Here is a 27,108-nt window from a genome sequence, read left to right on the forward strand (position 1 = left end):
GCTCTGTCCCTCCCGGGACATGAATCACCTCTTTGTCCAGTGTACACACACTGTATGTACTCCCTGCCTATTAGTCACTTAGTAGTTTTCTCCATTATCAGATCAATTGACTGCTTTGATACTGCAGTACTTGTATTCAAGTAACCCTTACTTTGCATAATAATGGCCCCGAAGCCATTCACATAACTTTTAATATAGTATTTTGTTATAATTGTTCTATTTTATTATTAGTTATTATTGTTAATCTTTTACTATGCATATATATATATATTTAACTTTATCACAGGAATGTATTTTAGGAAAAAACATAGTGTATATTGGGTTCAGTACTATCCGTGGTTTCAGGTATCCACTGGGGGTCCTTGAACATATACCCTGCAGATAAGGGGGAACTACTGTAATCAGACAGATACCTGTAGGCTCCTTGCCACCTATGCAAGTAAAAACATGATTGCTCTTTAATCAATTTTTTCTGTTGCATTTGTACACTAGGTAATGGGGATTTCAGGACTTTTAATAAGTGGGTGTGGTGTGTATATGTTTGGTTTTTTTCCCCAGAGCGGTTCTGGGTTTATTTAAGTAATCTGTATTGTCAATTCTTTTTAAAATAAGAATGGCCCTAATAAAATAAGCATTTGTTGGGGCTTCATTATAATTGTCAATAGAGTTTATGAGTAATCTGCTTATAAAGTGGGAGACTTACATGTTTCTCAAACTTCTCTGCCACTACTAGGCACCTGATTTCCTGAAACATTGCCATTAATACATCATTCTTTAGGGTTGTGATTACTTGTATATTTAACAACTCATTGATGAAAATAATATACCCCTTTAAAAAGGGTAGTTCCTTAAAACCATTATTCGCTTTCTCCTTAAGTCTTCATTAGCTCACACCTTAGTAGGAATGGCACATAATGGTCCTAAAGCCATGGGTTAAATAGTAAAAAGAGGTGCAGAAATTAGAAGTAGAAAGACACTAAAGATGTAGCCCAGCATAAAGGAAGGAAGGGAAGGAGTGAAGAGGAAGGGAGGGAAGAAATTAGAAAAAACTTGACTGGAACTCTGCTATTCACCTCGGGAAAGTCACTTAATCTCTGAGAGCCTCAGTTGCTCCACCTGTAAAATGGGGTTGATCAAACATGATTTCTTAAGACACTTTAGCAGCAGATCTCAATGTACCATGTAAATTGTACAGCATAATGCAACCATATAGAGTATGGTGTTCTGCGTGGAATTACCTGCTTGTAATCAGCTCATTTATGCATTCTGTGAAATCAACATTCATCTTACAAAGACTGTCAACGGCTTCAAAATATGAACCTATGATTCTCACCTACCTTTCTTGTCTGGAAGCATGTCCCATATGTTTAACTCAAAGAACCAATTCACAAATTTAACAGCCTATGTGTGCATACAGGCTCAGAAAGCTTACTGTGTGCTCTACGGCCTAAAGTTCTGTAAAAATCCTGTTTAAACAAGAAAGCCTCTTTTAAGTCCTGTTTCAGTCTGATGCCTTTGGTCAAGGTGGAAACTAAAATTGAAAACAGATAGATGTTTTACATTTAAATGGGTTTAACATAAATGTGCATTAAGCCATTTCATGGACGATTGCACAAATATCTTTTGCAAACTTGGTACACGTGAACACATACACAGTAACCTTTAATGTCTTCTAGAGAAATAAGGTGCAGATCCAAAAATGTAAGCACCTACCCCGAATCCTTTCACTCGAAAGAAAATGTAATGGCTTTAAGGGAACTGCTCTAATAATATCATGGCATCTGCAATGGCTGGCCAGAGCAGGGCAAAACCAAGCATATGTCACAGTAAGTCAATTTTACAAGAAATAAGCGTCCCCCTGGAGAATCTGAACTCCCTGGCCTCCCACAAAGAAAATTGAATTTTGGAGGTCACACCTTGGGTAGGTTACCAGAGGGAGAAGCGTAACGTTCTTTTTGTCATATGCTTAGGGAGGTCAGTGCTATTCTACCAACAAATCACTACCAAAGATCTGCTCCCCGCCTCGACTCCCCACCCACTCACCCCCCAGCAAAAAACTGAAACAAGTCCTCGTAGTCCCCGAGGAAATGAAAAATGATTGTGATACTTAAGATGCCAGGGACCAGACTGAATAATCATGCTCAAACATCAAGTTTTGAATCGCGAAGTGAGGAGCAGAGTGGATACTGGGGGGCGGGGAGTGGGGAGGAGAGGCGAGCTGATGAGACGATGGTGGGAGTCAGAAACACCATCAGAGAGCTTTAGGCTAAAATGGACTGTTTCGCCAAATGTAAATCAACCGAATCGCTGTTAGGGAAGAGAAAAGCAAGTCGCCAAGTCAAGCCCTGGCTGATTAGGCGGACTGCCCCTCGCGGAGTCGCTTGGGTGGGTGGTCTTAGGGCCAGGCCAGTCCTAGCCATGGCTGGAGGCGCCCCAGCTCACAGCACCTAGGGCAGAGGCTCTGGTGGGTTCAGCCAGGCCACGGCCGCCGCCCCCACCCCCCTACCCCGCCAGCCGGGCAGCAACATGTGGGGCGCTGCCACTCGGCCGCCCGGGCACTCCCTCCGGCTGGAGTTCCTGAAAGACACACGGGTGGCCCTGGAAAGCGGCTGAATGACTCTGGGGGAAGATTTCTCCGGCGTTGAACTTGGTAGATCCTGACATTTCCATCCCAACCCCAGCACTACACACACAGGAGCACGCACACGCCCCTTTGGACCTGCCCAGGCTGCGCGCAGTGCCGGCTGCTCACTCCCGGGCAAACGCCGGAGCAGGAGGCAAGGCGAGGACCCCAGCTCCGTTGGTCCCGGGCGGCGATCTTAGCACCGGGCGGCTTCGGGGACTAGCCCATTCCCCCTCGGCCCCGGCTCCGCATTAGTTCGGGCCGCTGGCACCAACCCCGTGTCCTTTTGTGCTCTCCCGGGAAGCCCGCCTCTACTCACCCGGGCTGCGTGCGGATTCCGGCCGCCAGCGGCAGCCCGCTGCCCCATCCCACGATCACTGCGGCGCCCACGGAGTGTGCAATGCGGAGCCCCGCCAGCGCGCGGCCGGAGCCGGGAGTGCGGGAGGGAGGCAGGGAGGGTGGAGGAAGGAGGGAGGGAGACCGCAGCGGGGAGGGGCGGAGGGCGGCGAGGGGCGCGCGCGCCACTCCCACCCGCGCCGGGCACTCGCTGCCGCCTCTGGCCGCTGCCGGCCAGCCCGGTCTCACGGGCCGAAGGACCAATCAGCGCGCGGGGGGGGGGGGGGGGGGGGGAGCCGAGCCCTCCGCGGGGTGCGCTCATTGGCCCGGCGCGCAGGGCCCAACTCCGGGAGTGTCCGCCGGAGCCCCAAGTCTGCAAACTCCTGCCCGCGGGACCGGCCGGCCGGACACCCGTGGGTCGCCCGGCTCCGCACTCGGGCTGGCCGGGTGAGTGAGCCGAGTCCGGCGGGCGGAACCCGGGGGACTGGAGACCTGCCCGTGCATCCCGTTCCCAGGAGCGTTCAAAGCCAACAGTGTTTGCTCAGGTTGCAGCGATTCCTTCCTGTGAGCGAGCCCTGCGCTGCTGGTCTCACCCGGGCTAGCAGATGAGTGATGGAAAGCCTGGCGGTGGGAAAGGGACCCGCCAAACCTTACTCCCCGCCGCCCCCAGGGCCGCACGAAACCCTTTGCACTGAAGATCGGGCCTGAAAAGCAAACGGAGCTCCGCACCCGGGTCAGACCTAGAGCATTTTGACGTTTGCAATAGAGGACTCATGCGGGGCGAACAATGAAGGGGAATGAGAGTGTACGAGGCAAGTCTTCGTGAGGAAGTGGGAATCGGTTGTGGGTTCTGGTGGACATAAGTCCCCCACCCTCTGCCATACCCTTTCCCCAAGTAAAGCTCTCTCCTCCTCCCAGCCTCTCAGAGGTATTGATTTTTCTCTTGTTGTAAATCATGTTTGACTCGCCTGGACTTTTCAACCCAGAGCCTCAGAGTGGAAGCAGTGGGCTCTAACCCACTGCCCTCTGAGCACTGCCCAGGGCTGGCGGGGTGGGGGGTGACTAGGGAAGGTCCCCGGTAAGGTCTAGAAGACGGATTCCGTGGGTCGTCTGGGAGTCAGGCACTGAGAACCACCCCACCTCCACCAGGTACTTGGCCTGCAGGGCTGCCTTTGCTAGGACGGTCGCCCCAGTGGCTACAATTATCCATCTTGGAAGCTCCTCAATCTTCTCCTTGGACTTTGTATTCTTTGAGCTTCTTTTAGTGCAAGCCTCCTCTGAAACTTCCTGCCTCTGCTCTTCCCCATAATCTACTCCCTCTCAACATAAAAACATCACACACACACACACACACACACACACACACACACACTCCCTTTCCATTCTCTCTGCTTGGAAGGGCTTCGGATAACATAGTTTTGGCTAAGAGCTCTGGACCTCAGAAAGTTTTTCTCTTACTTGGTTTATGTGCACAGGCTTACGCAAGCTCAGGGTTCAAGTGGGAAAAATAATCAACACTCCTTTAGACCTTTGGACACAGGCGGTGACCACTGTGGGGCTGTCTCCTGCGGGGCTAAAGGAATTGAACATGAATTAATCAAACTGAACCTGGAACTATCTCTCAGTGACTCTGTGCGTTAGAATCTGGGACTGAAAAGGGCAGTCCTGGGTGTCATCGTGGCCACGGAAGAAATGTGTTCTGAAGTTCTGTCTATGTACCTAGTTCACTTGATTATTTTTTTTTACATTGGCTCAGCTCATAGTTTAGTAAAAACTTAATATTTGGCTTCAAAATGAAGTTAAGTGTATTACTGCAGTTTATCAAGCTCAGTTCCTAATGGAGATAGAATCCTTAGGATCTCTTTTTTTTTAATGTATTTTTTTTTAATGATAGAAAGATATACACTCAAAATGTTGGCAGGTATTATCTCTGTGTGGCAGGATAATAGATGATTTTTTTTGTTTGTTTTATTCTTTACCATATTTTCTAAAGAACATGTAACATTTATTATTCAGGAAATTTTTAAAAAATCTGTTCACTCCAAATATACAATACTCTTCAGGCATCCATCAGAAGGGCTAAAATATTAAATCCCCCCCTTCTCTTTTACCCTTCACATCTTATCAGTCACTATGTCCCTTGAATTCTGTCTCCTACGATAGCTTTCAGATCTCTCCCTCCTCAACATCTGTACTGTCACTGCCTCCATTTCATCATCTTACCCAGGTTTCAGCAACAGCCTTGACTGTTCTTCGTCTAGTCAGCCACAATGTATCTCCTTAACAATGACAAAGGTGATGATGGCACGTATAAGCTTAAAATCTTTCAATCCCCCCAACTCCATTGCTATGAAGTTCAAACCTGGTGCCTGGTTGGCAAGGCCTTCCCTTCCCAGCCTCACCTCAAGCCTTCCCTGTTGGCGCCATCCCCTGCCTTCACACTTGCCTCCCCACTGCAACTTTTTGTCCTTTGCACATGTGTTATGTGACTTCACACGCCCAGGGCTAAAACTGTAGAGTACTGGGATGCCGCCCTTTTCTTCCTCACCAGTTCCACCCCTACCAGCAATTCCTACCTCTGCTTAAGACTCATTCAAAATATCGCCTTCTTAATGAAGTCTTCAAAACTGACAGGGCCAGAATTAGCAACTCCTCCTCGCTGTACTCCAGTAGCAAGCATTTCATTTATTCATCGACTATTGACCCAACTCCTATTATGTGCCAACCACAATGAGGAAAACATATCATATTTATATGCCTAAAGCACACCATGGGAGAAACAAGCATTAAATCAAGTCACACAACCAAATAATTGTAAACTGAGACAAGTGTGATGAAACCATTACATATGGAAAAGCGTGGTTTACTTTGAACATATGCCAGCCATAGTTCTCATCATATTATGTTATAATCTGTTGACTTACTTGTCCAAAGTTCTGTATTCCATCATATTTATCTGTGTACCCACATCTGAAACACAGTGCCTGGTTCATAGTAGGTGCTCAATAAAATTTTTAAAATAAGTAAATAAGTGAATAAATGAATGGGCATTTGAAATACTCATGAAGCATTTTATTTTATGTATTAACATGCTACCATTGTACAAAATCTAAAACAATTTAGTTCTTTGTTTTAAAAATTAATATCATTAGATCCTTATCATAACACTAATTTGGTTCTCTTGGCATAAATTATCTAATTTCTTCTTGTTTGATGTCACATTTATGAAATATAGCTAAGGTACTATTTGTAGATAATCTATTGTTGCTAGGAGAAATTTATTCTTTTTAAAATAAATTTAGTTTTTAACATGTGAAAATCCAATTTTAAGACAGAAAGCACTGTCCATAAAAGAATATACAAAATGGACTTTATCAAAACTAAAAATGTTTACTCTGTAAACAACATTGTTAAGCGAATGAAAAGAAAAACATAGACTGGAAGATAATATTTGCAAATCATGTATCTGACACAAGACTTATAGCCTATATGTATAAAGAACTTTCAAAAACTCAACAATAAGAAAACAACCACAATTTTTCAATGAGCAAAAGATTTGAACATGTTACCAAAAAAGATATACAGATCACAAATAGCACAAGAAAAAATGCTCATTATCATTAATAATTAATGAAATTGGAATTAAACTACAATGAGATACACTTAATAGAATGGCTAAAAAAAATGATAATACCAAATACTGTTGAGAATGCAATGCAACCCGAACTCTCATACATTGCTGGTGGGAATGCAAAAAGGAACAGCCACTCTAAAAATAATTTCACAGCTTCTATAAATTTCAACATACACTTAACCATATGGTCCAATATTCCCATGCCTAGATATTGACCCAAGTGAAATAAAAGGCCTATGTTCACTCAAAAACCTGTTAACAAATATTTATAGCAACTTTATAGCTAAAATCTTGAAACAACCCAAAAATCTCTCCACTGGGGAATAAATGAACAAACTGAGTACATCCGTAAAATGGAATACTACTCAAAGATAAAAGGAATGAGATATTGATACAAACATTATGTATCTCAATGTATTATGTTAAGTGAAAGGAAACAAACTCAAAAAGCTAAATGCATACATTAGTTAAGAATGGTAGAGCATTTACTTCATGGGTACAGGTAACAATTCTATATATTTAGAACTTTATTAAACTTAAGTGTATGAAATAACCTAAAAAAATATGAACAGCAGAGCAGCAAGGTAAAAGAACTTATGGATTTTCAGGATGAGGGAGTCATAGTTTGAGGTCTGGATGATCTGTATTTGCATGAGGCAGTTGTTTGAACCCTTGTCATTTCAAGTTTCCTGTCACACAGAGCTAAACTAATTTTACCTAATATAATGAATGCATGAATCAATCAATTTAATGACAATTTGACTAAATGTTCATGAAAGAAGAAGCTATGACATATCTCCAATGTCTCATACAATGCAATACACAGAGTGGGTACTCAATAAATATTAGTTAAATGAATAAATAGACGAGAATGAAGATAACATTTGGATTTTACAGAAATGTGAAGAAATTTTCCATTCCAATGAGTGCTTTCCCCTTCAAAGTAGCTATTTCGGCACATTACATGTTTCATTCCAGTGATGCTGCTCCTATTTAAAAATATATCCTTTTTCCCCTTTTGGCTTATTAAAATACTAGAGGCCTGGTGCACGAATTCGTGTACCAGTGGGGTCCGTTGGCCTGGCCTATGGGATCAGGCCAAAACCAGTTCTCCAACATCCCCCAAGGGGTCCCAGACTTCGAGAGGGCGTAAGCCAGGCCTAAGGACCCCACCTGTGTGCAATCAGGACTGGGGAGGGACGTGGACCTCAGCAGCAAGCTAACTTACTGATCAGAGTGTCTGCCCCCTGGTGGTCAGTGCACGTTATAGCAAGTGGTTGAGCAGCCTTAGCATATCTTTAGCATATTACGCTTTGATTGGTTGAATGGCCTACCAGTCGACCGGACACTTAGCATATTAGGCTTTTATTATATAGGATTATCCTTTCCTTAAGTAAAATTGTTTCCTTTAAATAAATTATTAACTTTCTTTCTCTCAATGAGTAAACAATAAATTTAATGTCTTAACATTTTACTCATTTTTCAACATCTCAAGTAGTATCTAATTCATCTTCTTTTCCTCTATCACAAATACCAGAAGTTTATATAATAAGCACATGGTTAAAATAAAAATTCAGATTTTGCAGAGCTTCAGAGATTTTTGGCTCAACAAAGCCATCATATTTCCAGATGTATCACTAAAAGTGGTTTTCATTTATTGGGCACTGATGGTTGACATTAAGCTCTTGAAATATCATTAAAATATTTCTGCTCTAACTAGTTTGCACAGTCAAGTGACTTTTAAAAAATCATTTACAGCTAAGCTGCTGTTATGAAATTTATTATAAGAACTCAATTTTTCCTACCAGTTTTTCTACTAGAAGACAGTAATTCTGGCTGCCAGTAGAGACCCCTCACTTGTGTTAAGGGAGCATTTTTTGCATAAACTCAGATACCATCCTGCCTGGAATTGACACTGTAATCTATATATATATAAAAGGCTAATATGTTAAGTGTCTGACTGTCTGACCAGTCGCTATGATGCACACTGACCACCAGGAGGAAGACGCTCAACGCAGGAGCTGCCATGATGCGCACTGGTCATTTACAGAGAAATGGCACCGCGGACCTGGCGCCCACAAAGCAACACTTGGCTTCCCCCAAGTGGGACACAGGCCCTGCCACCACCCCAGAGTGACAGCCCACCAAATCGCAGCCAAAGCTGCCAAGACCCCATGGCACAAAATGTGGCCCAAAGCCCAGCCCAGCCCAGAAATGGTGGCTGTGGGCGCTGGGTAATGACAACACGTAGCAACACCCGGCTTCTTCTCCGTAGGGACAACTAGCCTCCTTGCAGTTTCTTCAGCCCAGGAACACGACTTGCTTTATAGCCAGGTACAAATATTTCACACCTTAACCAAATGTCTGTGAAGTGTTTTTCTGTGCCTCATCTCATTTGATCCTCATAGAAGTCCTGAAGTAGGTAGATAGGAGACTTGGTGGAATTCTTTTTTTTTCATTAGCTGGTAAATGGTGATTTAGAAAGCTTAGAAACTTGACCCAACTGAAAAGAAGTAAGAAATGGTGGACCTTGAAAATGACTTCAGGTTTGCTCACTGTATAGAATATAGTCAAACACTACCGCAGTTAAATATTTTACCCTTTGTTCTCCCTGCATGATCTACAATAATAATCTGCTTTGTGTTCATATTTACTGCTGTGTTCCTGATAATTACCTGAAAGAGAAGTTGGGGTGCTTCACTGGGCTGGAAAAAGTTTAGCTAAATCAGAAAGCAGGTCTAATTAAGCAAGTTTAACTATATATATAAAGCTCTCGCTGGCACCAATTGCACACATGTGTTTCAATCTGTCATTGTTGATCATGAATTTGGCTGACACTTCTATTATAGAAAAAGGCCAAATAGCGATATTAAAATATTTCCTCTAATTAATTTATTTTCAAATCTGTGCACCGGGCCACTAGTTCTTCACATAAGTAAGGTTCTCTCCTAATGACCATCAGACAATGAAAATGTTCGAAGTGAAAAAGAGGAAGTCGAGGGATATGTGCAGATATATGAAACCTAAATAGGATATTGTAAAGAATAAATCCAAAAGTTTTATTTCCTTCTATGACTGTACTTGAGATAAACAAGTACCAGTTAAATTTTTGCCTCTGATCTCATGTCTGTACTCAACCAAGAAAGGTGAAATGGATAAGATCTTAGGAGGTCGGATTTCCATCATCTCATCCTCACTGCTTATGCCTATAATTCCACAATTAGAACAAATTTCCTTAGCCAGGTTGCAAAGAGAGTTTTTCTCAAGTTGAGTGCTAATCAAAACACGTAATGCTGCCTGGAAAACTGCTGACAAGAATCATCAGGCCCATCTGATGGATTGATTAATAAACTTTAGTGAAGGAGAGCAGTCACAATTTTAAGTTTAGACATGTGCAGATTGAGAAGGTTGTAGAACATCCAGAGAAGGTTACCCAGTGGGTAGTTGGTTATGCGGATCCAAAACTCAACAGAGATATAAATGTTTAAGGCTTAATACAGCCCAGCCAGCATGGTTCAGTGGTTGAGCATCTATGTATGAACCAGGAAGTCATGGTTTGATTCCTGGTTAGGGCACATGCCCAGGTTGTGGGCTTAATCCCATGTTGGGCATGCAGGAGGCAGCCAATCAATGATTCTCTCTCATCAATGATGTTTCTATCTCTCTATCCCTCTCCCTTTCTCTCTGAAATCAATAAAAATATATTTAAAGAAAAATAGACAAGTATAAAAGTTAAACTTTCACCACTTTCCACTTGTGCCCATAGCAGACATTGTGAATGGTCATGTGTTTGTTTTTTTCTGAGCTCTGACTTGTCCTCAGCGCCCTTCTAAATTCACTTCTCCTACAGCTACCAACCAGCAGACAGCAGACAGTTGTTGAAAGAAAAGATGAAAAACAATTTCATCACAAATTGTAGGATTAATCCAGATTTAGCACTCTGTGGGCCGGTATAACAGGACAGTAGCTAAGGAAGGCTTTATGCTAGCAAGAATGTTATTCAAGTGACCTACCATGTTGTCTAGGTTGGGTAAAGAATAAGAAAAGCAAAGATAGACTTCAAAATGAACTTTGTTTTTCATCAATCCCAAGAACTGAAACCAACAAAATTCCCTGTCCTTGTGTTTACCAATTCTGGTACTAGCCATGCTTTTCTCTCCCTATGTGAAATATCACCAAGAGCAAACAAAACTAGCCCAGCTCTTTGCTCCAAGGAGTCCCTGCACCTGGTAAATAAGACTGTGAGCCTATTCAACTGCCTGCATTTCAAGGCTAATTTCTCATCAAGTGAGTACTTCAACATCTCACTTCACTGTGCCTTCCAAGACTATTATGTCATAAACTCTGCCTATTCCAACCAGCCCCTGCCTTTCAAAACTTGTCTTCAAATTCCAGACCAGGTTCTAAAAAACTCAGAAATACCTGTGGCAATAAATGAAGGGAACCTAGATGAGAACAGAAGCTATTTATTCAAATCTAGCTGCATAGCAAGGGAGTCGCCAGTCAGTTGCATTCGTCAGAGACTAAGTACAGGCAGAGGAATGATAAAGCTTTAGAGTTTAAAAAAAAAAAAAAAAAAAAAAAATGGAAAGCTTTGGGTATCCTCTGATTGGAAGTTGTCATGGGGATGCTGGAGGTGGGCTAACTAGAAGCAGAGCATCCTGTGGGATTGGTTTGAGGAGCATCTTTGGCTTTCTCCATCTGGTCCAGAGTTGTGGGGGATGGGGTAAGATTAGAGGAGTTGTCGTCATTGACCAGTCCTGACCATTTGGGGCCAATTGCTACAGAGGTTGTGGTTTGGCCTCCTGGGTTGGTTGCTGCAGAGGTTGTGGGTCAGGATTCTATTGTTATATATGATCTGGCCATTGTCCATTTGTACGTTCAGTACTAATACTCTACCCTAAATTTCCAGTTTTAAGTTTCTACTAAGATTCTGTCCAGGAGGTGTTGTCTGTGTTGCCATAGAACAAATAAATTTATCTGTGCTTGATCTTCAGGTTTTTCTGGTGGTCTTTTGAAGAGTCAACTGTGAATAGTCCATTCCTAGTACTACGTGTGGATGTTGTCATAGCTATCTGTCTTCCCCTTTTTCCCAATGAGAAATCACTTTCAACAAGAAAACAGGATTTTCCAATAAAATTGTACAATTCTTCAGCAGTACATCTCTGGCCAGTGTCCTCTGTGCAGGGCCTGGCTGTCCCACCTTGGGAGAGCCTTGATTGTCACAGGGTCCGGAGCCTAGCGGCCAGGATCCAGCAGCCAGTCCTTCCTCTTCAGTGGAAGGCATAAGTCACAATCTTGCCAATCTAACACAAAAGTGCTCCTTTGCCAACATTCTCCATGTCTGATAGATTGAGCAAATGTAGAGGTGTCATGGGACTGACACTGTAACGGTACATGGAATAGTCAAATATGAAAGTGTGAAAGTTCCCTGGAATTCTATGTTAAAAGAATAGCAATGAGTTTTGCTGACAGAGCGAATTCATTCATTTACTAAATACCCCTTGAACAAACGGTACATACTAGAAGCTTGAAAGACAATGATGTGCAAAACAAAAACATAGCTGATGCCATGTCTCATTGAGCTTTCAGTCTAGTGAGGGACAAAGTAATTGATCAATAATCTAACAAGTAAATATGAAACATGACAGTGTTAGCAGGGGAATCTGGGAGGTTTCAGAAGGAATGCTTGAGGGATTAAACACCAAACTCATTTTATGATATAATATGCCCTTGCAGAAGGTATCCATAAAAAGACATTAGGAAACTCATCAAAAGCAATAGTAGCCCTGGCTGGTATTTTTAATGGTTAGAGCCTCAGCACGAGCACTGAAAGGTCACAGATTCGATTTCCAGTCAAGGGCATGTCCCTAGATTGCAGGTTTGATCCCTGGCCCAGTCTGAGCACATGTGGGAGGCAAGCAACCCATCTATGTGTCTCTCTCGCATTGATGTGTTGATGCTTCTCTCTTTCTCCCCCTCCTCTTGCTTTTTCCTTCCTCCCTCTCTTTTTCCCTCCCCTACACTCTCTAAAAAATCTGTGGGAAAAATAATTAAATAAAAATCAGTGGGAAAAATATCCTCCAGTGAGGATTAACAACAACAACAAAAAAAGGAAGTCAGTACAATTCAGCAAGGTGTAGTGACCTTTTCTCAGAAATTGTACATTCTTAGAATCAGAATTTAGGCCAAGTTTTACCTAAATCTGAGGTTGGTAGGAGCCAAGAAACCTGTGGTTGAACGTGTTTTAACTATAAAAATATAGTTTGGGAGGAATATAGAGAAAAACAAACTGAAACTGTGCTTACTTCATCTATTTGCCCAAGTCACCCAAAGGATTAAAAAAATTATTTTCACAAGCCCAAATGAAAACCCTAATGACCTTGAAATGAAGCAACTTAAAAGAAAGAACAAAAATAATTCACATTCCAAGGAGATACTAAAAAATATTAATGTGACAGATGGATGAAGAAACCATGACAAGGCCTAGAAAAATCCAGAAAATAAACATAAATTCCTGGAAAGATGTCAAGTTAGCTATGCTATCTTGAAAGCACTTCAAATAAATCATTGTACAGAGACCCAAGACTGGGTACAGAGGCCAATGGAGGCAACTAACAGATATTAAATATTACAGGTTTTCTAAAAAAAAAAAAAAAACCAACAGGAACCCAACTTTAATGAATACTTTCACGTTTAAATACTTGTCAAAGTTAGAGAATGTTATTTAAGTTATTATCTTCTTTTATTTTTAACTTTTTAAATTGATTTTTTTTTAGAGACGAAGGGAGAGAGAAACATTGATTGGTTACCTCCCACATGCATCCTGACACCACCAACCAGGGATTGAACCTGCAACCCAGGCCCATGTCCTGACAGGAATCAAAGCTGCAACCCAAAAAGCAAACTCTGTTACGCAGAAATCAAGGGGCTCAGTGAGAATCCTATTCTAAAGCCAAGATCTCAGCCCTTTTTCCCACTTACATATCATAAGCCTAGTAGACATGTTACCTCACATTGGTTTGCTCAGGCTTCCATAATGAAATTCCCCAAATTCCTTGGCTTAAAACAATAGAAACTTACTTTCTCACAGAAGGTAGAAGTCCAAAATCAAGGCCTCCTCAGGGAGGAGAGTCTATTCCACATCTCCCGTCTCCCTCCTGGTTTCTGGTGATTGCCAGCAAACCTGGCCGTTCCTGGGCTTGTCGATGGCTTCCTCCGGGTATCTTCTGTCTCCTCTGTTTTCTCTTCTTACAAAGACAGGACACCAGTCACTGGATTAGGGCTCATCCTGATCCAGTATGGCCTCATTATAACTAATTATAAAGACCTTAACTCCAAATAAGGTCACATTCTGGGGTCTTGGGCAACAGAACTTCTTATGTTTTCAACCCATAACACTCCCTGTACTAGGAGGCGGGGTGGTGAGCTTCACTGAATTCTAGGCCCCTCCCAAGTCGGGCAGCCCTGACCCTGCCTTTCAAGTTTTCCACTTTTAGAATCGAAATCTCCTGGCAAACATATTCAACAGCACTCTTTTCTGTAACTTCTTTCGCACACATTACTATATTTCACCTTTGAGTATGCACTTGAAAAAAAACATTTCCTACTGTTCCACCCCCAACTCACACAAGTCGTTAAAATGTGCCCATCGGTTTTTAAGTCCACTTTACAGGGATTTAGGAATGTAGTCACTTTCTCGTTTGTCTTTATAAGCCCAAGCTGAAACTTGAAAGGAAACCTAGAGTCTAAAGATAACATTTCAATGACTTAGCAAATTACCTTTTTTTTGTAAAGTATCCTTCATTTTCTCACACAAATGGACACACTTGTCTTATCATGGATTTCTTTCAAGATAGTCTTTGCCACGCTAGGCTAGGCATTTCATGTGTGCGCATGAATACGTGGTGGCAGTATCGGCCTCACACAGATTTCACATCTCTCTCTCTCCATTTTATAATTAAAATGCAAGTACCATTGGGTGGATAGAGTTCTGAGTAAATAGCCTTTCGAACATGAGCCAAGTTTCTCTACTATTGCTTTGTGAGTGAGTCCTGAGTCTATTGAGAAGTATTAGGCAGCTAAAATGCTTGACTATATTTCTTCTATAGATGTCACATCTTGTCACCAGCCACCTCCACCTCAGTGAGAACACCCTGCAGGCATTGGTTCCCTTTGAGCAAATGCCACTCTCCAAAGAGCCTTTCTGCAGGATCAAACATGCTTCGCACAAAGTCCATTCCTGATTCAGTGAGGGGGCACAAAAAACATTCTTCTCTGAGGTAAATAAATGATCTAAGGTATAAAGAATACAAAGTTTTGCATTTTCCCCACTGGCTGCCTCTTATCAAAGCGAAGATTCTTATTGCTGAATCATTAAGAACCGATGGTGTGCATTAGTTAATTTACTGAAGTAAAGAGAAAAAAAGGAGAAATAATAAGTGTTTTGGTCGACAGATATAGGAGCCTTTCCATGCAAGGAAGTGAAAAAGCCCGGAGAAAGATGTAATTGTCTGTATTTCTGCACTCTCTGCCTGGGGCAGTGAGCCCCTGCCTTTGAACAAGGTCAGGTGCATTGTGCCTGCCCACTGTTTGAAGAACACTGAAAGATTCCTGGAGGGCGTGTATCCCCAGTAACAAATGGGTCTGTGGGGGAGGAGAAGGGACCCCACACAGGCTGCCTCTTTGACTCCCAAAACTAGAGACCCTGCAGGCTCTTAACTAGCTGGGCTGGGTTAACACCTGCTCAGAGAAAGAATGTACTGGCTGTCTGGTCACAGGTAGCTGACTTCTTGATGGGCAGGCCCTTCCATGGGGAATTTCTCTCTCAGATCACTTGGAAATGGATAGTAGACAACTGTACAATATTTTTCAAGTTGAAAGATCAGTAGGCACTAATACTCAAAGCACATAGCAGAAAAAGAAAAGGGCCCGAAAAAATGTCAAATATGTACATATTTATAAATTGTATATAGCTGTCCATTTTCATATTTCAAAATTACATTTTGGTATATAAATATTTTTATAAATATTTTTATGAATATTAATAGGACACTTGATGGAGGAATCAAGGAAATTTGAGATGGGGGAGTACATTTCATAGTTATTGAGGCTTTTGGTGTTTGACTACCAGAGAATGTGTCATTTGGGGAATACTTTAATGATACGCCACGATCCCTGCTTTTAAGCAGTTAGCAGATTACCTTGGAAAACATATACACATAACATTTCCAACAAATCAATAAGTACCAACTTGTAAAACATACCACAGTGTTAATAGGAGACATAAATGCTCAGGCTCTGTCAGGTGGAGGAACAATGAAAATCAATCATGGTAGAGGATGTAGATCTTACTCCTGAGACTGGGGGTTGGAAAGAATGTCATTTGTTTACCATTTCAAATGAATTCAGACTTTTATAATGATCAAAAGGCTGTGAGTTCACCTTTCTGCTCTGAACACATAGCAGTGACAGATGAAATATTTAAAAGGCAGGAAGAGAGAGGGAGAAAGGGAGGGAGAGGTGGATGGAGGGAGGGACTGGGAGAGAGGAAGAAAGAAAAGAAGGAAAGAAAACCAAGAAGATGCAACCAGGCTCGGGTACAAGATAAAATCTCTATGGACCAGATACAAAAGGAAGATGTAAATTGTGGGTTGTCTGGGCCTGGAAGTAGGCATGGTGACTGAGAGCTTGGTCCCTGCGGAACAAGGAGTTCTAAATGTGAATGAGACTTGGAGCAGAGCCAGGCTTCCTGTTTGATGCCAGAGGCAGACAGGGTTCTCCGCTCTACAGGGGCTAGGACTTCAGATGAAGCTGTGAGCCTCAGAAGACAATGGAAAAAGCCTAAATGCTACAGGAACTGAGCCAACTGGCTCTGTAAAAGGACCTGCTGTATCTTTCAATGGCCCCTAGGGACAGTACATCCCAGCTGAATTGTAAAACCCAGTTCTGGTTTAAGAGTAGAAGGGCTGGGTTAGGTAGACACAACCACCAAACTGTGAGGGAGGGAAATGTTTGGAGGGGATACTAGAAATGAGTCTGCAAACCAAAATTCCAAAGCATAGGAAGAAGGACTAATTTCTGGAAGGACAGCCAAGAAACAAAAGATTGAAAGAATAATTCGCTCCCAATTTGTTGAGGTTGTTCAAAGAGAAACATAAAGACATTTATAATTAAGGAAGTAAGTTAGGGAACAGAAATAGGCAGAAATGAAATGAAAATGAAATAAATTAAACCACTTCCTGCGTTCCCATGTTGCTAGAAGGGCTGGGAATCCAACCTCAGTCATACTCAACTCCCTCACCTACTAAGGAAGCAACCAAAAATCTCTGAGGCTTCTATAACATTATACGATGAATGGAAGATCTCTATCATTAGTCCATCCTACTCACTGCTAATATCCTCAGCGTCCAGGTCCTGCAGTCTCCCAGGATGACTTGGTTAATTGAGTTACAGGAGGTAGGGATCACCCTGAAGCTGAGGACCCTCCTGTCAAAGGCTGAGCCTTCCTAGCTTGCGTCTCCTCAGAAGTCATGTCATTAAATGGTATGACAGCAATGAGGACACTGGTGGTGCCGCTCTCCAAACAGTCGTATCACTTCTGTGTTTTAAAGGTGCTTAGGCTCTACCCAGAAACTTTGATTCCCTAGATCTGGGTCAGCACTTAGAAATTAGGGTTTCTAATAAGCTCCTTGGTGATTCCTGTGCTGCAGACCCAGCATTTGGTAAGACGTGATATTGTTTACAGCCCTCATTTTTCAAATGATGAAACCAGCCAGGTCTAGGGAACAATGCTTCCCCAGGTCACACAGCTAACTGTTACCAGGATAAAACACAATCCTTTCCTTAGCTTGTTTTGAGTTTAATTCCATCTTCCTTTTCTAGTTTCTTAGGTAGAAGCTGAAGTCATTTGTTTGAGATCTTTCTTCTATTCTTCTGTAGGGGTTTAGTGCTATACATTTCTTCTAATATGTTGTGTTTTCATTTCATTCAGGTAAAAACACGTTCTTATTTCTCTTCAGAATTCTTCTTTGGCCCATGGGTATTGTAGAAGCATGTTATTTATTTTCCAAATATTTGGAAATTGTCCAAACGTCACCCTGTTATTGATTTTTACTTTAATTCCTTTGTGGTAAGAATCCTTTTTAATTTATTGAGACTTGTTTTATTGCCCAGAATATGGTCTTTCTTGGCAAATGTTCTGGGTGCCCTTGAGAAGAATGTGTATTCTGCAATGGATGGATGGAATGTTCTATAAGTGTCCATCAGATCAAGTGGGTTTGATGTGGTAGTAAAGTCTTCTTGTTGATTTTCTGCCCACTTGATCTATCAATTGTTGAAAGAAGGGTGGTGAAATCTGCAACCATAATTGTGAGTTTGTCTATTTCTTCTTATAGTTCTATCTGTTTTGGCTTCATATATTTTGAAGGAAGTTCTGTTATTAGGATTGATATATTCTCTTGTTGAATTGACCCTTTTATCATTAAGGAATGGACTTTTAAAAATCCTTGGTAATATTCTTTTTTGTGATACTTATTTTGTCTAATATTGATACAGCTTGATCAGCTTTCTTTTTTTAAATTTGTTATTGATTTTTAGAGAGGAAAGGGGAGGTATAGAGTGTTAGAAACATCAATGAGAGAGGAACATCATCAATCAGCTGCCTCCTGCATGCCCCCTACTGGGGATTGAGCCCACAACCCAGGCATGTGCCTTGATTGGGAATTGAACCAGTAACTTCTTGGCTCATGGGTTGACACTCAACCACTGAACCAGAATGGTTGGGCAGATCAGCTTTCACATATATTAGACTGTGAAGTTTTTCCATAACCCTCTGAAAATTTCTTCATTACTTTCATTTTTTCTCCTCTATGTTTCAGTTAGAATAGTTTCTATTCCTATGTCTTCAGATTCATCAATCTTTTCTTCTGTAATGTCCAATCTGCCATCAGTTCTACCCCATGTATTTCTCACCTCAGACATTCTAGTTTTCATCAATAGAAATTCAATTTACATATTTTTCATATCTTTCATTTCTCTACTAACAATATTTAGTCTTTCCTCTGCCATTTTGAATATGTGGGTTATGGCTATAAAAGCTGATTAATGTCCTTGTCTATAAATTCTAAATTCTGTGTCAGTTTGGGGTTGTTTTGATTATTTTTTCCCCTTCTCATTATCCCTCTTTGAATGCCTGGTAATTTTTGAATGGGTACCAGAATTGGAAATTTTATTTTGATTGGTGCTGGATTTCATTTTTTTAAAGAATAGTGTATTGATTTTTAGAGAGAAAGGAAAAGAGAGGGAGGGAGAGAGAGAGAGAGAGAGAAACATGGATGAGAGAGTGAAAGATTGATATAATCAGCTGCCTCCTGCATACCCCCTATTAGAGATTGAATCCAAAACCTGGGCACCTGCCCTTGACCGAAAATTGAACTCTCAACCTCCTGGTGGGCAGGACAATTACTAACCAACTGAGTCACACCTTCAGGGATATATTTTTTTTAATAAAAGTTCTTTAACTTTGCTCTGGGACACAGTTAAGTTACCTGGTACAGTTTGATCCTATCAGGTTTTGCTTTTAAGCTTTTTCAGGTGAGACCACAGTGGAGTTTAATGGAGGGCCAACTTTCTCATGACTGAGGCAATACCCTTCTGAATACCTGATTCTTCAGAATTACGAGGTCTGACTGGTGAGAAGAGGCACTATTCCCAGCACTTTATGATCCTTATTGATCATTCATTCTAATACTTCCAGATGGTTCTTTTCTCAGCCTCCAGTAGTTTTCTCACATGCATGCACCGATTACTACTAAGCTGAATACTGGAGGGAAACTTCTCAGGACTCCAGTTTACTCTGTAGCTGTTTCCTCTCCAGTCTGCTGGCCTCCCCTCCCTCAACTCAGAGAGACTACGAGGCTCTGCCAGGGTTCGCCCTCCCGGTGCCACATCTGAAAACACTTTCTAGCTATAACCTGGGACAATTGTAGGGCTAACCTCATTTATATCATTTCTCTCAGATATCACTGGCCTTCATTCCCTGATGTTCAATGTCTTGAAAATGTCAGCTTCCTATAATTTGTTTATATATTCAGTTGTTTCAGATGGGAGGGTAAATCTGCTTCCTGTTATTCCATCTTGACCAGAAACAGAAGTCTCCTCAAATACATCTTTAAAATAAAAGTGGAATATATATAAAGAAAAGTATCACAACATATTTGGCTTACTAGCATGTAATTATGGCAAAAAAATCATGAAAGTGCTTTGGAATGACTGAAGTTTAGAAAATATCTATCCATTACAAATCATTCACCTCACAACAGAAGAAACTGGGGACTTAACTGAAAGAGATGCAGTGAAGCTCATATAATTCCTTTGTGTGAGAAATAAAACACAATTCATTTTCCCTGGCACATGTCCAGTATTCTTGCCAGTATTTCACTGTTTCAAGCTATCTCAAACCTGCCAATTAAAAGGAACAATTTCAGCTCTGGCCAATATCCTCAGTGGTTAGAGTGGTGGCCATGCACCAAAGAGTCCTGGGTTCAATTCCTGGTCAAGGGCATGTACCTGGGTTGCAGGTTTGATCCTCAGCCAGTCAGGAGACAACCAATCGATGTCTCTCTCTCACATCAGTCTCTCTCTCTTTCTCTCTCTCTCTCTCTCTCTCTCTCTCTCTCTCTCTCTCTCTCTCCTTCCCTCTCCCCTCTCTTCCTTTCACTCTCTCTGAAAAAAATATCCTTGGGTTAGGATTAAAAAATGATAAAAATAAAAGGAGAGATTTCATATTCTTATAAAATATACCTCATCAAATAAGAATGCCTTTGCATTTGAAGCCATAAAAAAGTCACTGGTTTGATTTATTTGTACCATTATAAAAAGCTTTTTAACCATTTTATAGATATTTTAGGACGAAATTGCTTACATTCCTTCCACTAGAATGAAATACGTTTGTAATTCATCTGGAAAGGAACAGGTCGTATCATGTTTGGTGATAGACTCTGACACTGGCTAAGGTCACCCCCCTGCTGTTTTATGAGGACCGGGAGGACAAGTCAGTTGTCACAGGAAGCACACTCTGATCACTCGTTCTTCACCTTCACTCCATTTCGCACAGAGGTACAATCACCTGGGGCCTCAAGATTTCCCAGATATATTTCCCTGTGGAAATATGTGAGATACGGAAAAAGGAATTGATTGGTTCCAACTATTAACAAGATAATCACAAAATTAAAACTAATATATTTTAAAATGCTACATGGGAACCTGTGACTACAACTCAACTCATATCTCTGTATGCATTTAATTAAATGTGGGTTGTCAGCTCACTTTAATATGATTGATATGATATGAGTGGGAAGTCCACAAGAGTCCTCAGGTCCACTACGTCTCTGTAGTCAATGTTGACAGTCACCGTTGCTTAGAAATACTGATGAATTCCACTAAATACATGTTTAGTTAAGGTTTTCTTTTTCCATTTTACCAAATGGGATTGTGGCTTACGCAATCCCTAAATGGCTTGCATTTATGTTTGTTAAATTTGCTTTGCCTCCCCTGGTCAGTGTGGCTCACTTGGTTGAGTGTCCTCCCATGTACCGAAAGTTCGGGGGTTCAAATTCCTGGTCAGGGCACATACCTAGGTTGGGGGTTTGGTCCCTAGTTGGGTAATGTGTGAGAGGCAACCACAATAGATGTTTCCCTCTCATATCGATGTCTCTCTCTCTCTCTCTCTCTCTCTCTCTCTCTCTCTCTCCCCCCCCCCCCCCCTTCCTCTCTCTAAAATCCATAAATATGTTCTTGGGTGAGGATTAAAAACAAAAACCAAACATTTGTTTTGTCTGTTAAGCCAATTCTCAAGATCAGAGAAATCTACATCCCAACAGAAGTATGTCTTTTTGCAGTGAACTTCTGTTGAAGACTTGTTAACAGATCTGAACTCCCACGACTTCTGGAATGCAACAGCATTTATGTTTCATAATTTTTTGAAATAAAATAATATTTTCTTCTAACACTCCTTCACAAGGTTGATGAGAAGTTTGATTATCAGGGCTTCATCACAACTCTTGGATGTTACCAGAACCCCAGGCAACACATTAAAAATAAATAAAACTGGGCTATTTCTTAGTTCCCTCTCCCCTCCAATTAGATCTAGCCTCAGAGATACTGCACAATAAATTATTTATTTGTTATGAAATCTTTGTCATCCAGGAAAATGGAGGAGTTTGTCCTTGTTTCACAGACTTTTAGGGTTTTTTTTTTTTAAATGAGTACTGTTTACAGGCCCTTGAATAAGCCTTCACACCCTTACCAAGCTCAGCTAAGGAAATTTACTGGGGCCCCCATGTCTCTGCTGCTTGGCTTCTAGTTCCACAGCACAATCTTTCCCATCTGGGGTTCTGCCATCTCTTGATAGTTGTATTGCCACCACCTCATTCCTTCGCCCAGTTTCAGGAAGACTACCCACACGCCATGGCCAGGCTTCATTCTTCTTCCATCCACAGAGCAGCAATTCCCCATCTTGTTCTCTTTCAGGCATGGCAGCCCATTCCTTTGATGGACCTAGAGCAGTATTTCTCGTAGTGGGATCCAAAGAACGTTGGTGGTCCCTGTTAACCCATCAAATAATCCACACGTGCTTTAACAGTTTCAGATCAGGAAAAGCATCCAAGAAACTTTGTTCCTACCCAGATCACAAATTGAAAATGTAAGGTTAATTAAGACTTTTACAGAAATCCCATAGATCCTTTATAACGAACCCAAGGTTACTAAGAAACCCCTGATCAAATAGATGACAAAAGGAGTGAGTTGCAACATAGTCTAAGAAAAGACTATTACAAGATGTAAGTCCTTGGTGGTCCTGTTGGTAGCACTGAACGTTAGCTAATGAGAAGTCTCCCGAAGGCCTGGAAGATCTCCTGAAGCGATATCACTCAGAGTCCAAAACACTCTGGAGTGAAGAAGAATCCTCATTACTCAAAGGAAAAGTTAACACACCTCGGGGCTTTAAGTGTGTGAGATGAAGATCCCAGCTTTATGCCACTTAAAGGAGAAATGTGGTTGATGGTAAAGGGAACCATGAAATAAAATCTACTTCTTTTGAAAGCTTCCTGTCGCCAGTTCTCATGAACATTGCTAGATATTTTAGGAAAAGCTAGGAAACATTTTTAAAAGAAAAGTGAGTTTAGTTCATGCTTTAAAAGCTATCTGGTAAAAGCTTAAGCGAGCACCTCTTTTCCCATGGTAAACCTACCCCATAACACTCAGATTCAGTCTAACACATACATGTATTAGCATACACCTTTTCTTCCAGTCCTTAGGGTAGCTAAGAGGATCTGATATCAAGAATCATAAACTACTCTCAGAACAATGCAATATAACCAAGAAAAAGATGTTTTAAATGACTGCATGAACTGCCTCCTCAGTGGCTTCCTAACAAAGCTGCACCATAGTCAACTCTCTGGAACTGCTCCTGCCTTTTAATCTATACCATGCAATTAACACCTCATTCTACTAGGCTCTGTTCTCTAGAGTACTTGACTCTTCAGCACTTTATTTTGACAGTATAAAATGTAGTTAATTATCACATTGTCTTCTCACTAATTGCTATTTGAGATTGTTTTGTTTCCCCAAACAAATTTTAAACATTTTGTGAACAAAAAGGTATTGAAACTCTTTGGCACACCATAAAAACTAAATGAGGCCTAAGTATCTTATAGCTACACAGTTGTACAATTGATAATTAATTGACTCTTAGATTTAAACTACACATTAAAAATAAACAAAACTGAGCTATTTCTTACCCTCAGATACTGCACAATAGGTTATTTATTTATTCAATCATTATAATTTTTTTTTTGCTTTTAAAAGTCTTTTTTCTAGAAAACAATACTCCATGAAAATGGTGACATCGTAGATGAGCAAAGCTACAATGGACTTTCTCATAGAAATGGAATGTTTTAGTTCTAGTCTGAGTTCTGAAATTGGACTGATTAGATTAACCAGGATGGAATCTTTGCTCTGGCCTGTCTAGAAGAGTTAAATTTGGGGCAGATGGGAGATTGAAGATACAAAGAACATGAGCCAGGTCAAAGGTCTTCCCAGGAAAGCAGCACCATCACTCTGCCTGGTGAAACCCGTAGTGTCTGTCACTACCTTCAAAGCCCAGGGTGCACAGCCCCATGCCAGCCCGGGACTATCTGCTCTGTGATTAGAGACAAGATCACCGACTTGCAGGCAGATGACCTCAGTGGCTGATGGAATCTGTCAGGCTCACTCTTCAGTGTCTTAGGATCCTTTTGTGAACAACCGGAGTTCCCATCCTTCCCTTCCTGTCTGGTTTGCATCACTGACAAATGCCACTTTTCTTTCTGCGAGAAAGACATTCTTCCTGGGCCCTGCCCCTGTGGAAGAGCGCATTCTACTTCGAGATGAGCTGGAATGGAGCCTCTATCATAAAACAATTGTAAGTGGTTGAGATAAAGCACCCAATAAAGCAGCCAGAAGTAGAAAAGGGCGGAAAAAATGTGTGCCTTCTTATGGAGCCATACTCCCCATCCATCAGCTGCAAAGGAAAATCTGGGGCATGGTTTTAAAAGTTTTCATTAAAATGCAACAGGGCATCAGGCAGTCGGATTTGGACCAACAATGAGATATTTTTCTTACATAAACAACCTTGCTGTGAGCTTCAAAGTTTCTCTCTGACCAAATTCAGTGAAGTTGCTTTTTCCTCCTCTCTTTGATTGAACCCGGGAAGGACAGCGAAGTTAAGCCGAAATGAAATTGCCAAACTTATGGTTTTCAAATAAATGAGATTTTCTCTAATGCTTACCAACTGTCACCAGGTCAGATGGATTTTTCTGCTTGAGGTCCTTTGATGCTTTCATTTCCCCGCTCTTAAGGTATCCCTCTGAAAGCAATCCCGCAGCCATAAACACACAAGTAGAAAATGCATACAATAACTGGTGCACAAAAAGACAGTAAGAAATAAAGAGTGAGGAGAGGGCAGGAAGAAAGGCCTTTAAACAAGCATGAGGCTTGCTTCGTTTTCAACTCAGAACGCAGATCTACCAGGGAACGGCATGATGTGCCAGGTCCGGGTGGGCTGAACTGCACATCCTGAAAGATATCTGCATCTTCCCTTTTCTTGATTTATCTAGTGCAGTAATTAAAAAACAAAACCAACAACAGCAAAACAAAACAAAACCACCCTTTTTAAAGCAGTGAGACCACAATATATAAAGCAGCTGAGAGCAGAGCTGCCCTGGTTGCATCCCATGAGCAGGGCTCCCGCTCCCCACAGTAGCCGCCATGCAGCCCCCCAGCAGGTACAAGTTAGAGGCACACAAGTGGCCACTCTGGGGGGTTTTGTGGCCCAGCAAGGGGCAACAGGAGGGTCTAATTTCTCTGACTACAGGAGCCTATTGTCTAAGTTAGATGGTGAGAAGACATTCTCTCTAATGTTGTCATGTACAGTTTTTCAGTCAACCTTGTTTTGGGGGCTAAATATTAGTATCATTTTTAATAGATTCTATAAACCCTGTCACTTACCACCTAACTGCCTCATCTTCTTTCCTTCAAAAAAAATTTCAAAATGTATTTATTGAATGTCTTTCATGTCCAAGGCACTGTCCAGTCATTTAAAAGGTATAAAAAGGGTAATAGTAATAAAATAAAAACAATAGCAAACACATATAGCATTTACTAAGGGCATAGATTGCTCTAATCTCTTTATATATATTAACATGTATTAAGTCATTCAATTATCTAAACAACACTCTAGAAAATATATGATTATTTTCAACTTATAAATGTGGAAACTGAGGCACAGAGTGGTTAAAGTAATTTGATCAAAGTCACATATCTAGCAAGTGGCAGAGCTGAGATTTGAACCCAGGCGGTCTGGCTCCTGAATCTGAGCTTTTAGGATATTTGCTTTATGTGCGCTGCTGTTGGTCTTTATCAGTATACTTTCATTCATCCTATTATCTGTACTGCAAAAGAGAATTGTCTGCTCCTACAGCTTTTAAAGCCCTTCCCCCTTTTGGAACTTAATAAAGGAATGAGAGCAATGTGTTCATGAAAAATGCAAATGACTGAATCTTTTCCTCCCAAATCATTCATTGAATACCACTTATTAGTTAGATATTTTATGTCACCAATATCATCAATTAAAAATGAATCTTTCTAGTTAGATATTTTTTAAATTAATACTATTTTTAGTCACTTTTTAAAAATAATTTATTTTTTAAGCCACTGATCTATTTTGTTAATTCACTGCACTAGAGCACTTTTATTTTTATTTTTTAATATATTTTTATTGATTTTAGAAAGGAAGGGAGAGGGAGAGAGAGATAGAAACATCAATGATGAGGGAGAATCGTTGATCTGCTGCCTCCTGCACGCCCCACCCTGGGGCTTGCGTCCAAAACCCAGGCATATGCCCTGACCCAGGAATATAACCATGACCTCCTAAGCCATAGGCCAACACTCAACCACTGAGCAACGCCGGCCGGACTAGAGCACTTTTAGGTTCACAGCAAAATTAAGGGGAAGACACACAGAGATTTCTCATGTATCTCCTGTCCCCATACATGCATAGCCTACAGAGTAGATATTTTTTATCAATGAACAAAACTGAAGGTTAGAGGAATCAATTAATTTGTTCACAAACATAACTAATAAGGATCAGTTATGGCCCAGACTCACCTCACTTAAAGAGTAAGTCCATGTTTTTAACACTTCCCTGAGATTGTTAATCTTGTGTAAGATTGGGAAGTGAACAAAGTTGCTCATTAATGCCTCTAATTAGTATTATTAGTGCCATAGATCCCTTTCTCCAACTTCCTCTTGTTGTACTCTTAATGTTCCCAAACATTATACCTGTGAATATATTTTGCAAAGTATATCTATAACCTTTCACCTACTGCCCATCAGTCATCTAAAGCCTGAAAGGTAGACGAAGGGCAAATGCTGCCCTTGCTATTTCATATGGCATTAAATGACATGTTGTAGCTGAGGGACTTGTGCACTCCAAGGCCTGTGGTTTTCCACTTCATCATCCTGAACCCTGAGCTCTCGCCTGCTTGGAAGCATCCGAATGTCTGAATATTTAGGATCTCTTCCACTCATCAAAATCACCACACAGTTTGATGACTTGACTGAAACCAACAGAAAACAGCAAAGGCCTGAGCCAGTTATAAAGCTGGACAAGAATAACAAATCTGCCTCAGTGTAAGTTGGTTTTCATTTCTCTTTCCTACCAAACCAGCAAACAAGAAAAGCGAAAATAACATACACAAGTATAAGAGCAGACTGAGTTCCTTCTGTGAAAATCAGTGGCCCAGCTGGCATTAGGACTCTGTGGTGTTGGAGGCTCACAGGCTTGCAGGCTTATTATACAGCAGTGACCTGGGGCTAGCCAGGTACACAGGTAAGGGCCATCCTATTACCATGTACCAGCTCCACTTCTGAGTTCTATCATTTACTGTGCCCCTCAGCCTGCAGCAAGCTTGGCCAT

General features: G+C 41.3%; 1 protein-coding gene across 3 annotated transcripts in view; it reads right to left on the reverse strand.

The window, feature by feature from the left end:
• LYPD6 (LY6/PLAUR domain containing 6) overlaps positions 1 to 27,108 on the reverse strand; it is a 191,513-nt gene that overhangs the window by 115,461 nt on the left and 48,944 nt on the right. For 2 of the 3 annotated variants that reach the window (XM_070423029.1, XM_070423031.1), the window contains exon 1: positions 2,943 to 3,022. The exons of the other annotated variant lie outside the window; for it this stretch is intronic. The gene's annotated coding sequence lies outside the window, so the exon portion shown is untranslated. Of the gene's footprint in view, positions 1 to 2,942; positions 3,023 to 27,108 lie in introns of those variants that run through there. 3 annotated transcript variants of the gene reach the window in all.

Source organism: Myotis yumanensis, unplaced genomic scaffold (genome assembly GCF_028538775.1).
Source record: "Myotis yumanensis isolate MYYU_CA2020_CCGP unplaced genomic scaffold, mMyoYum1.0.hap1 SCAF_8, whole genome shotgun sequence".
NCBI lineage: Eukaryota > Metazoa > Chordata > Mammalia > Chiroptera > Vespertilionidae > Myotis > Myotis yumanensis.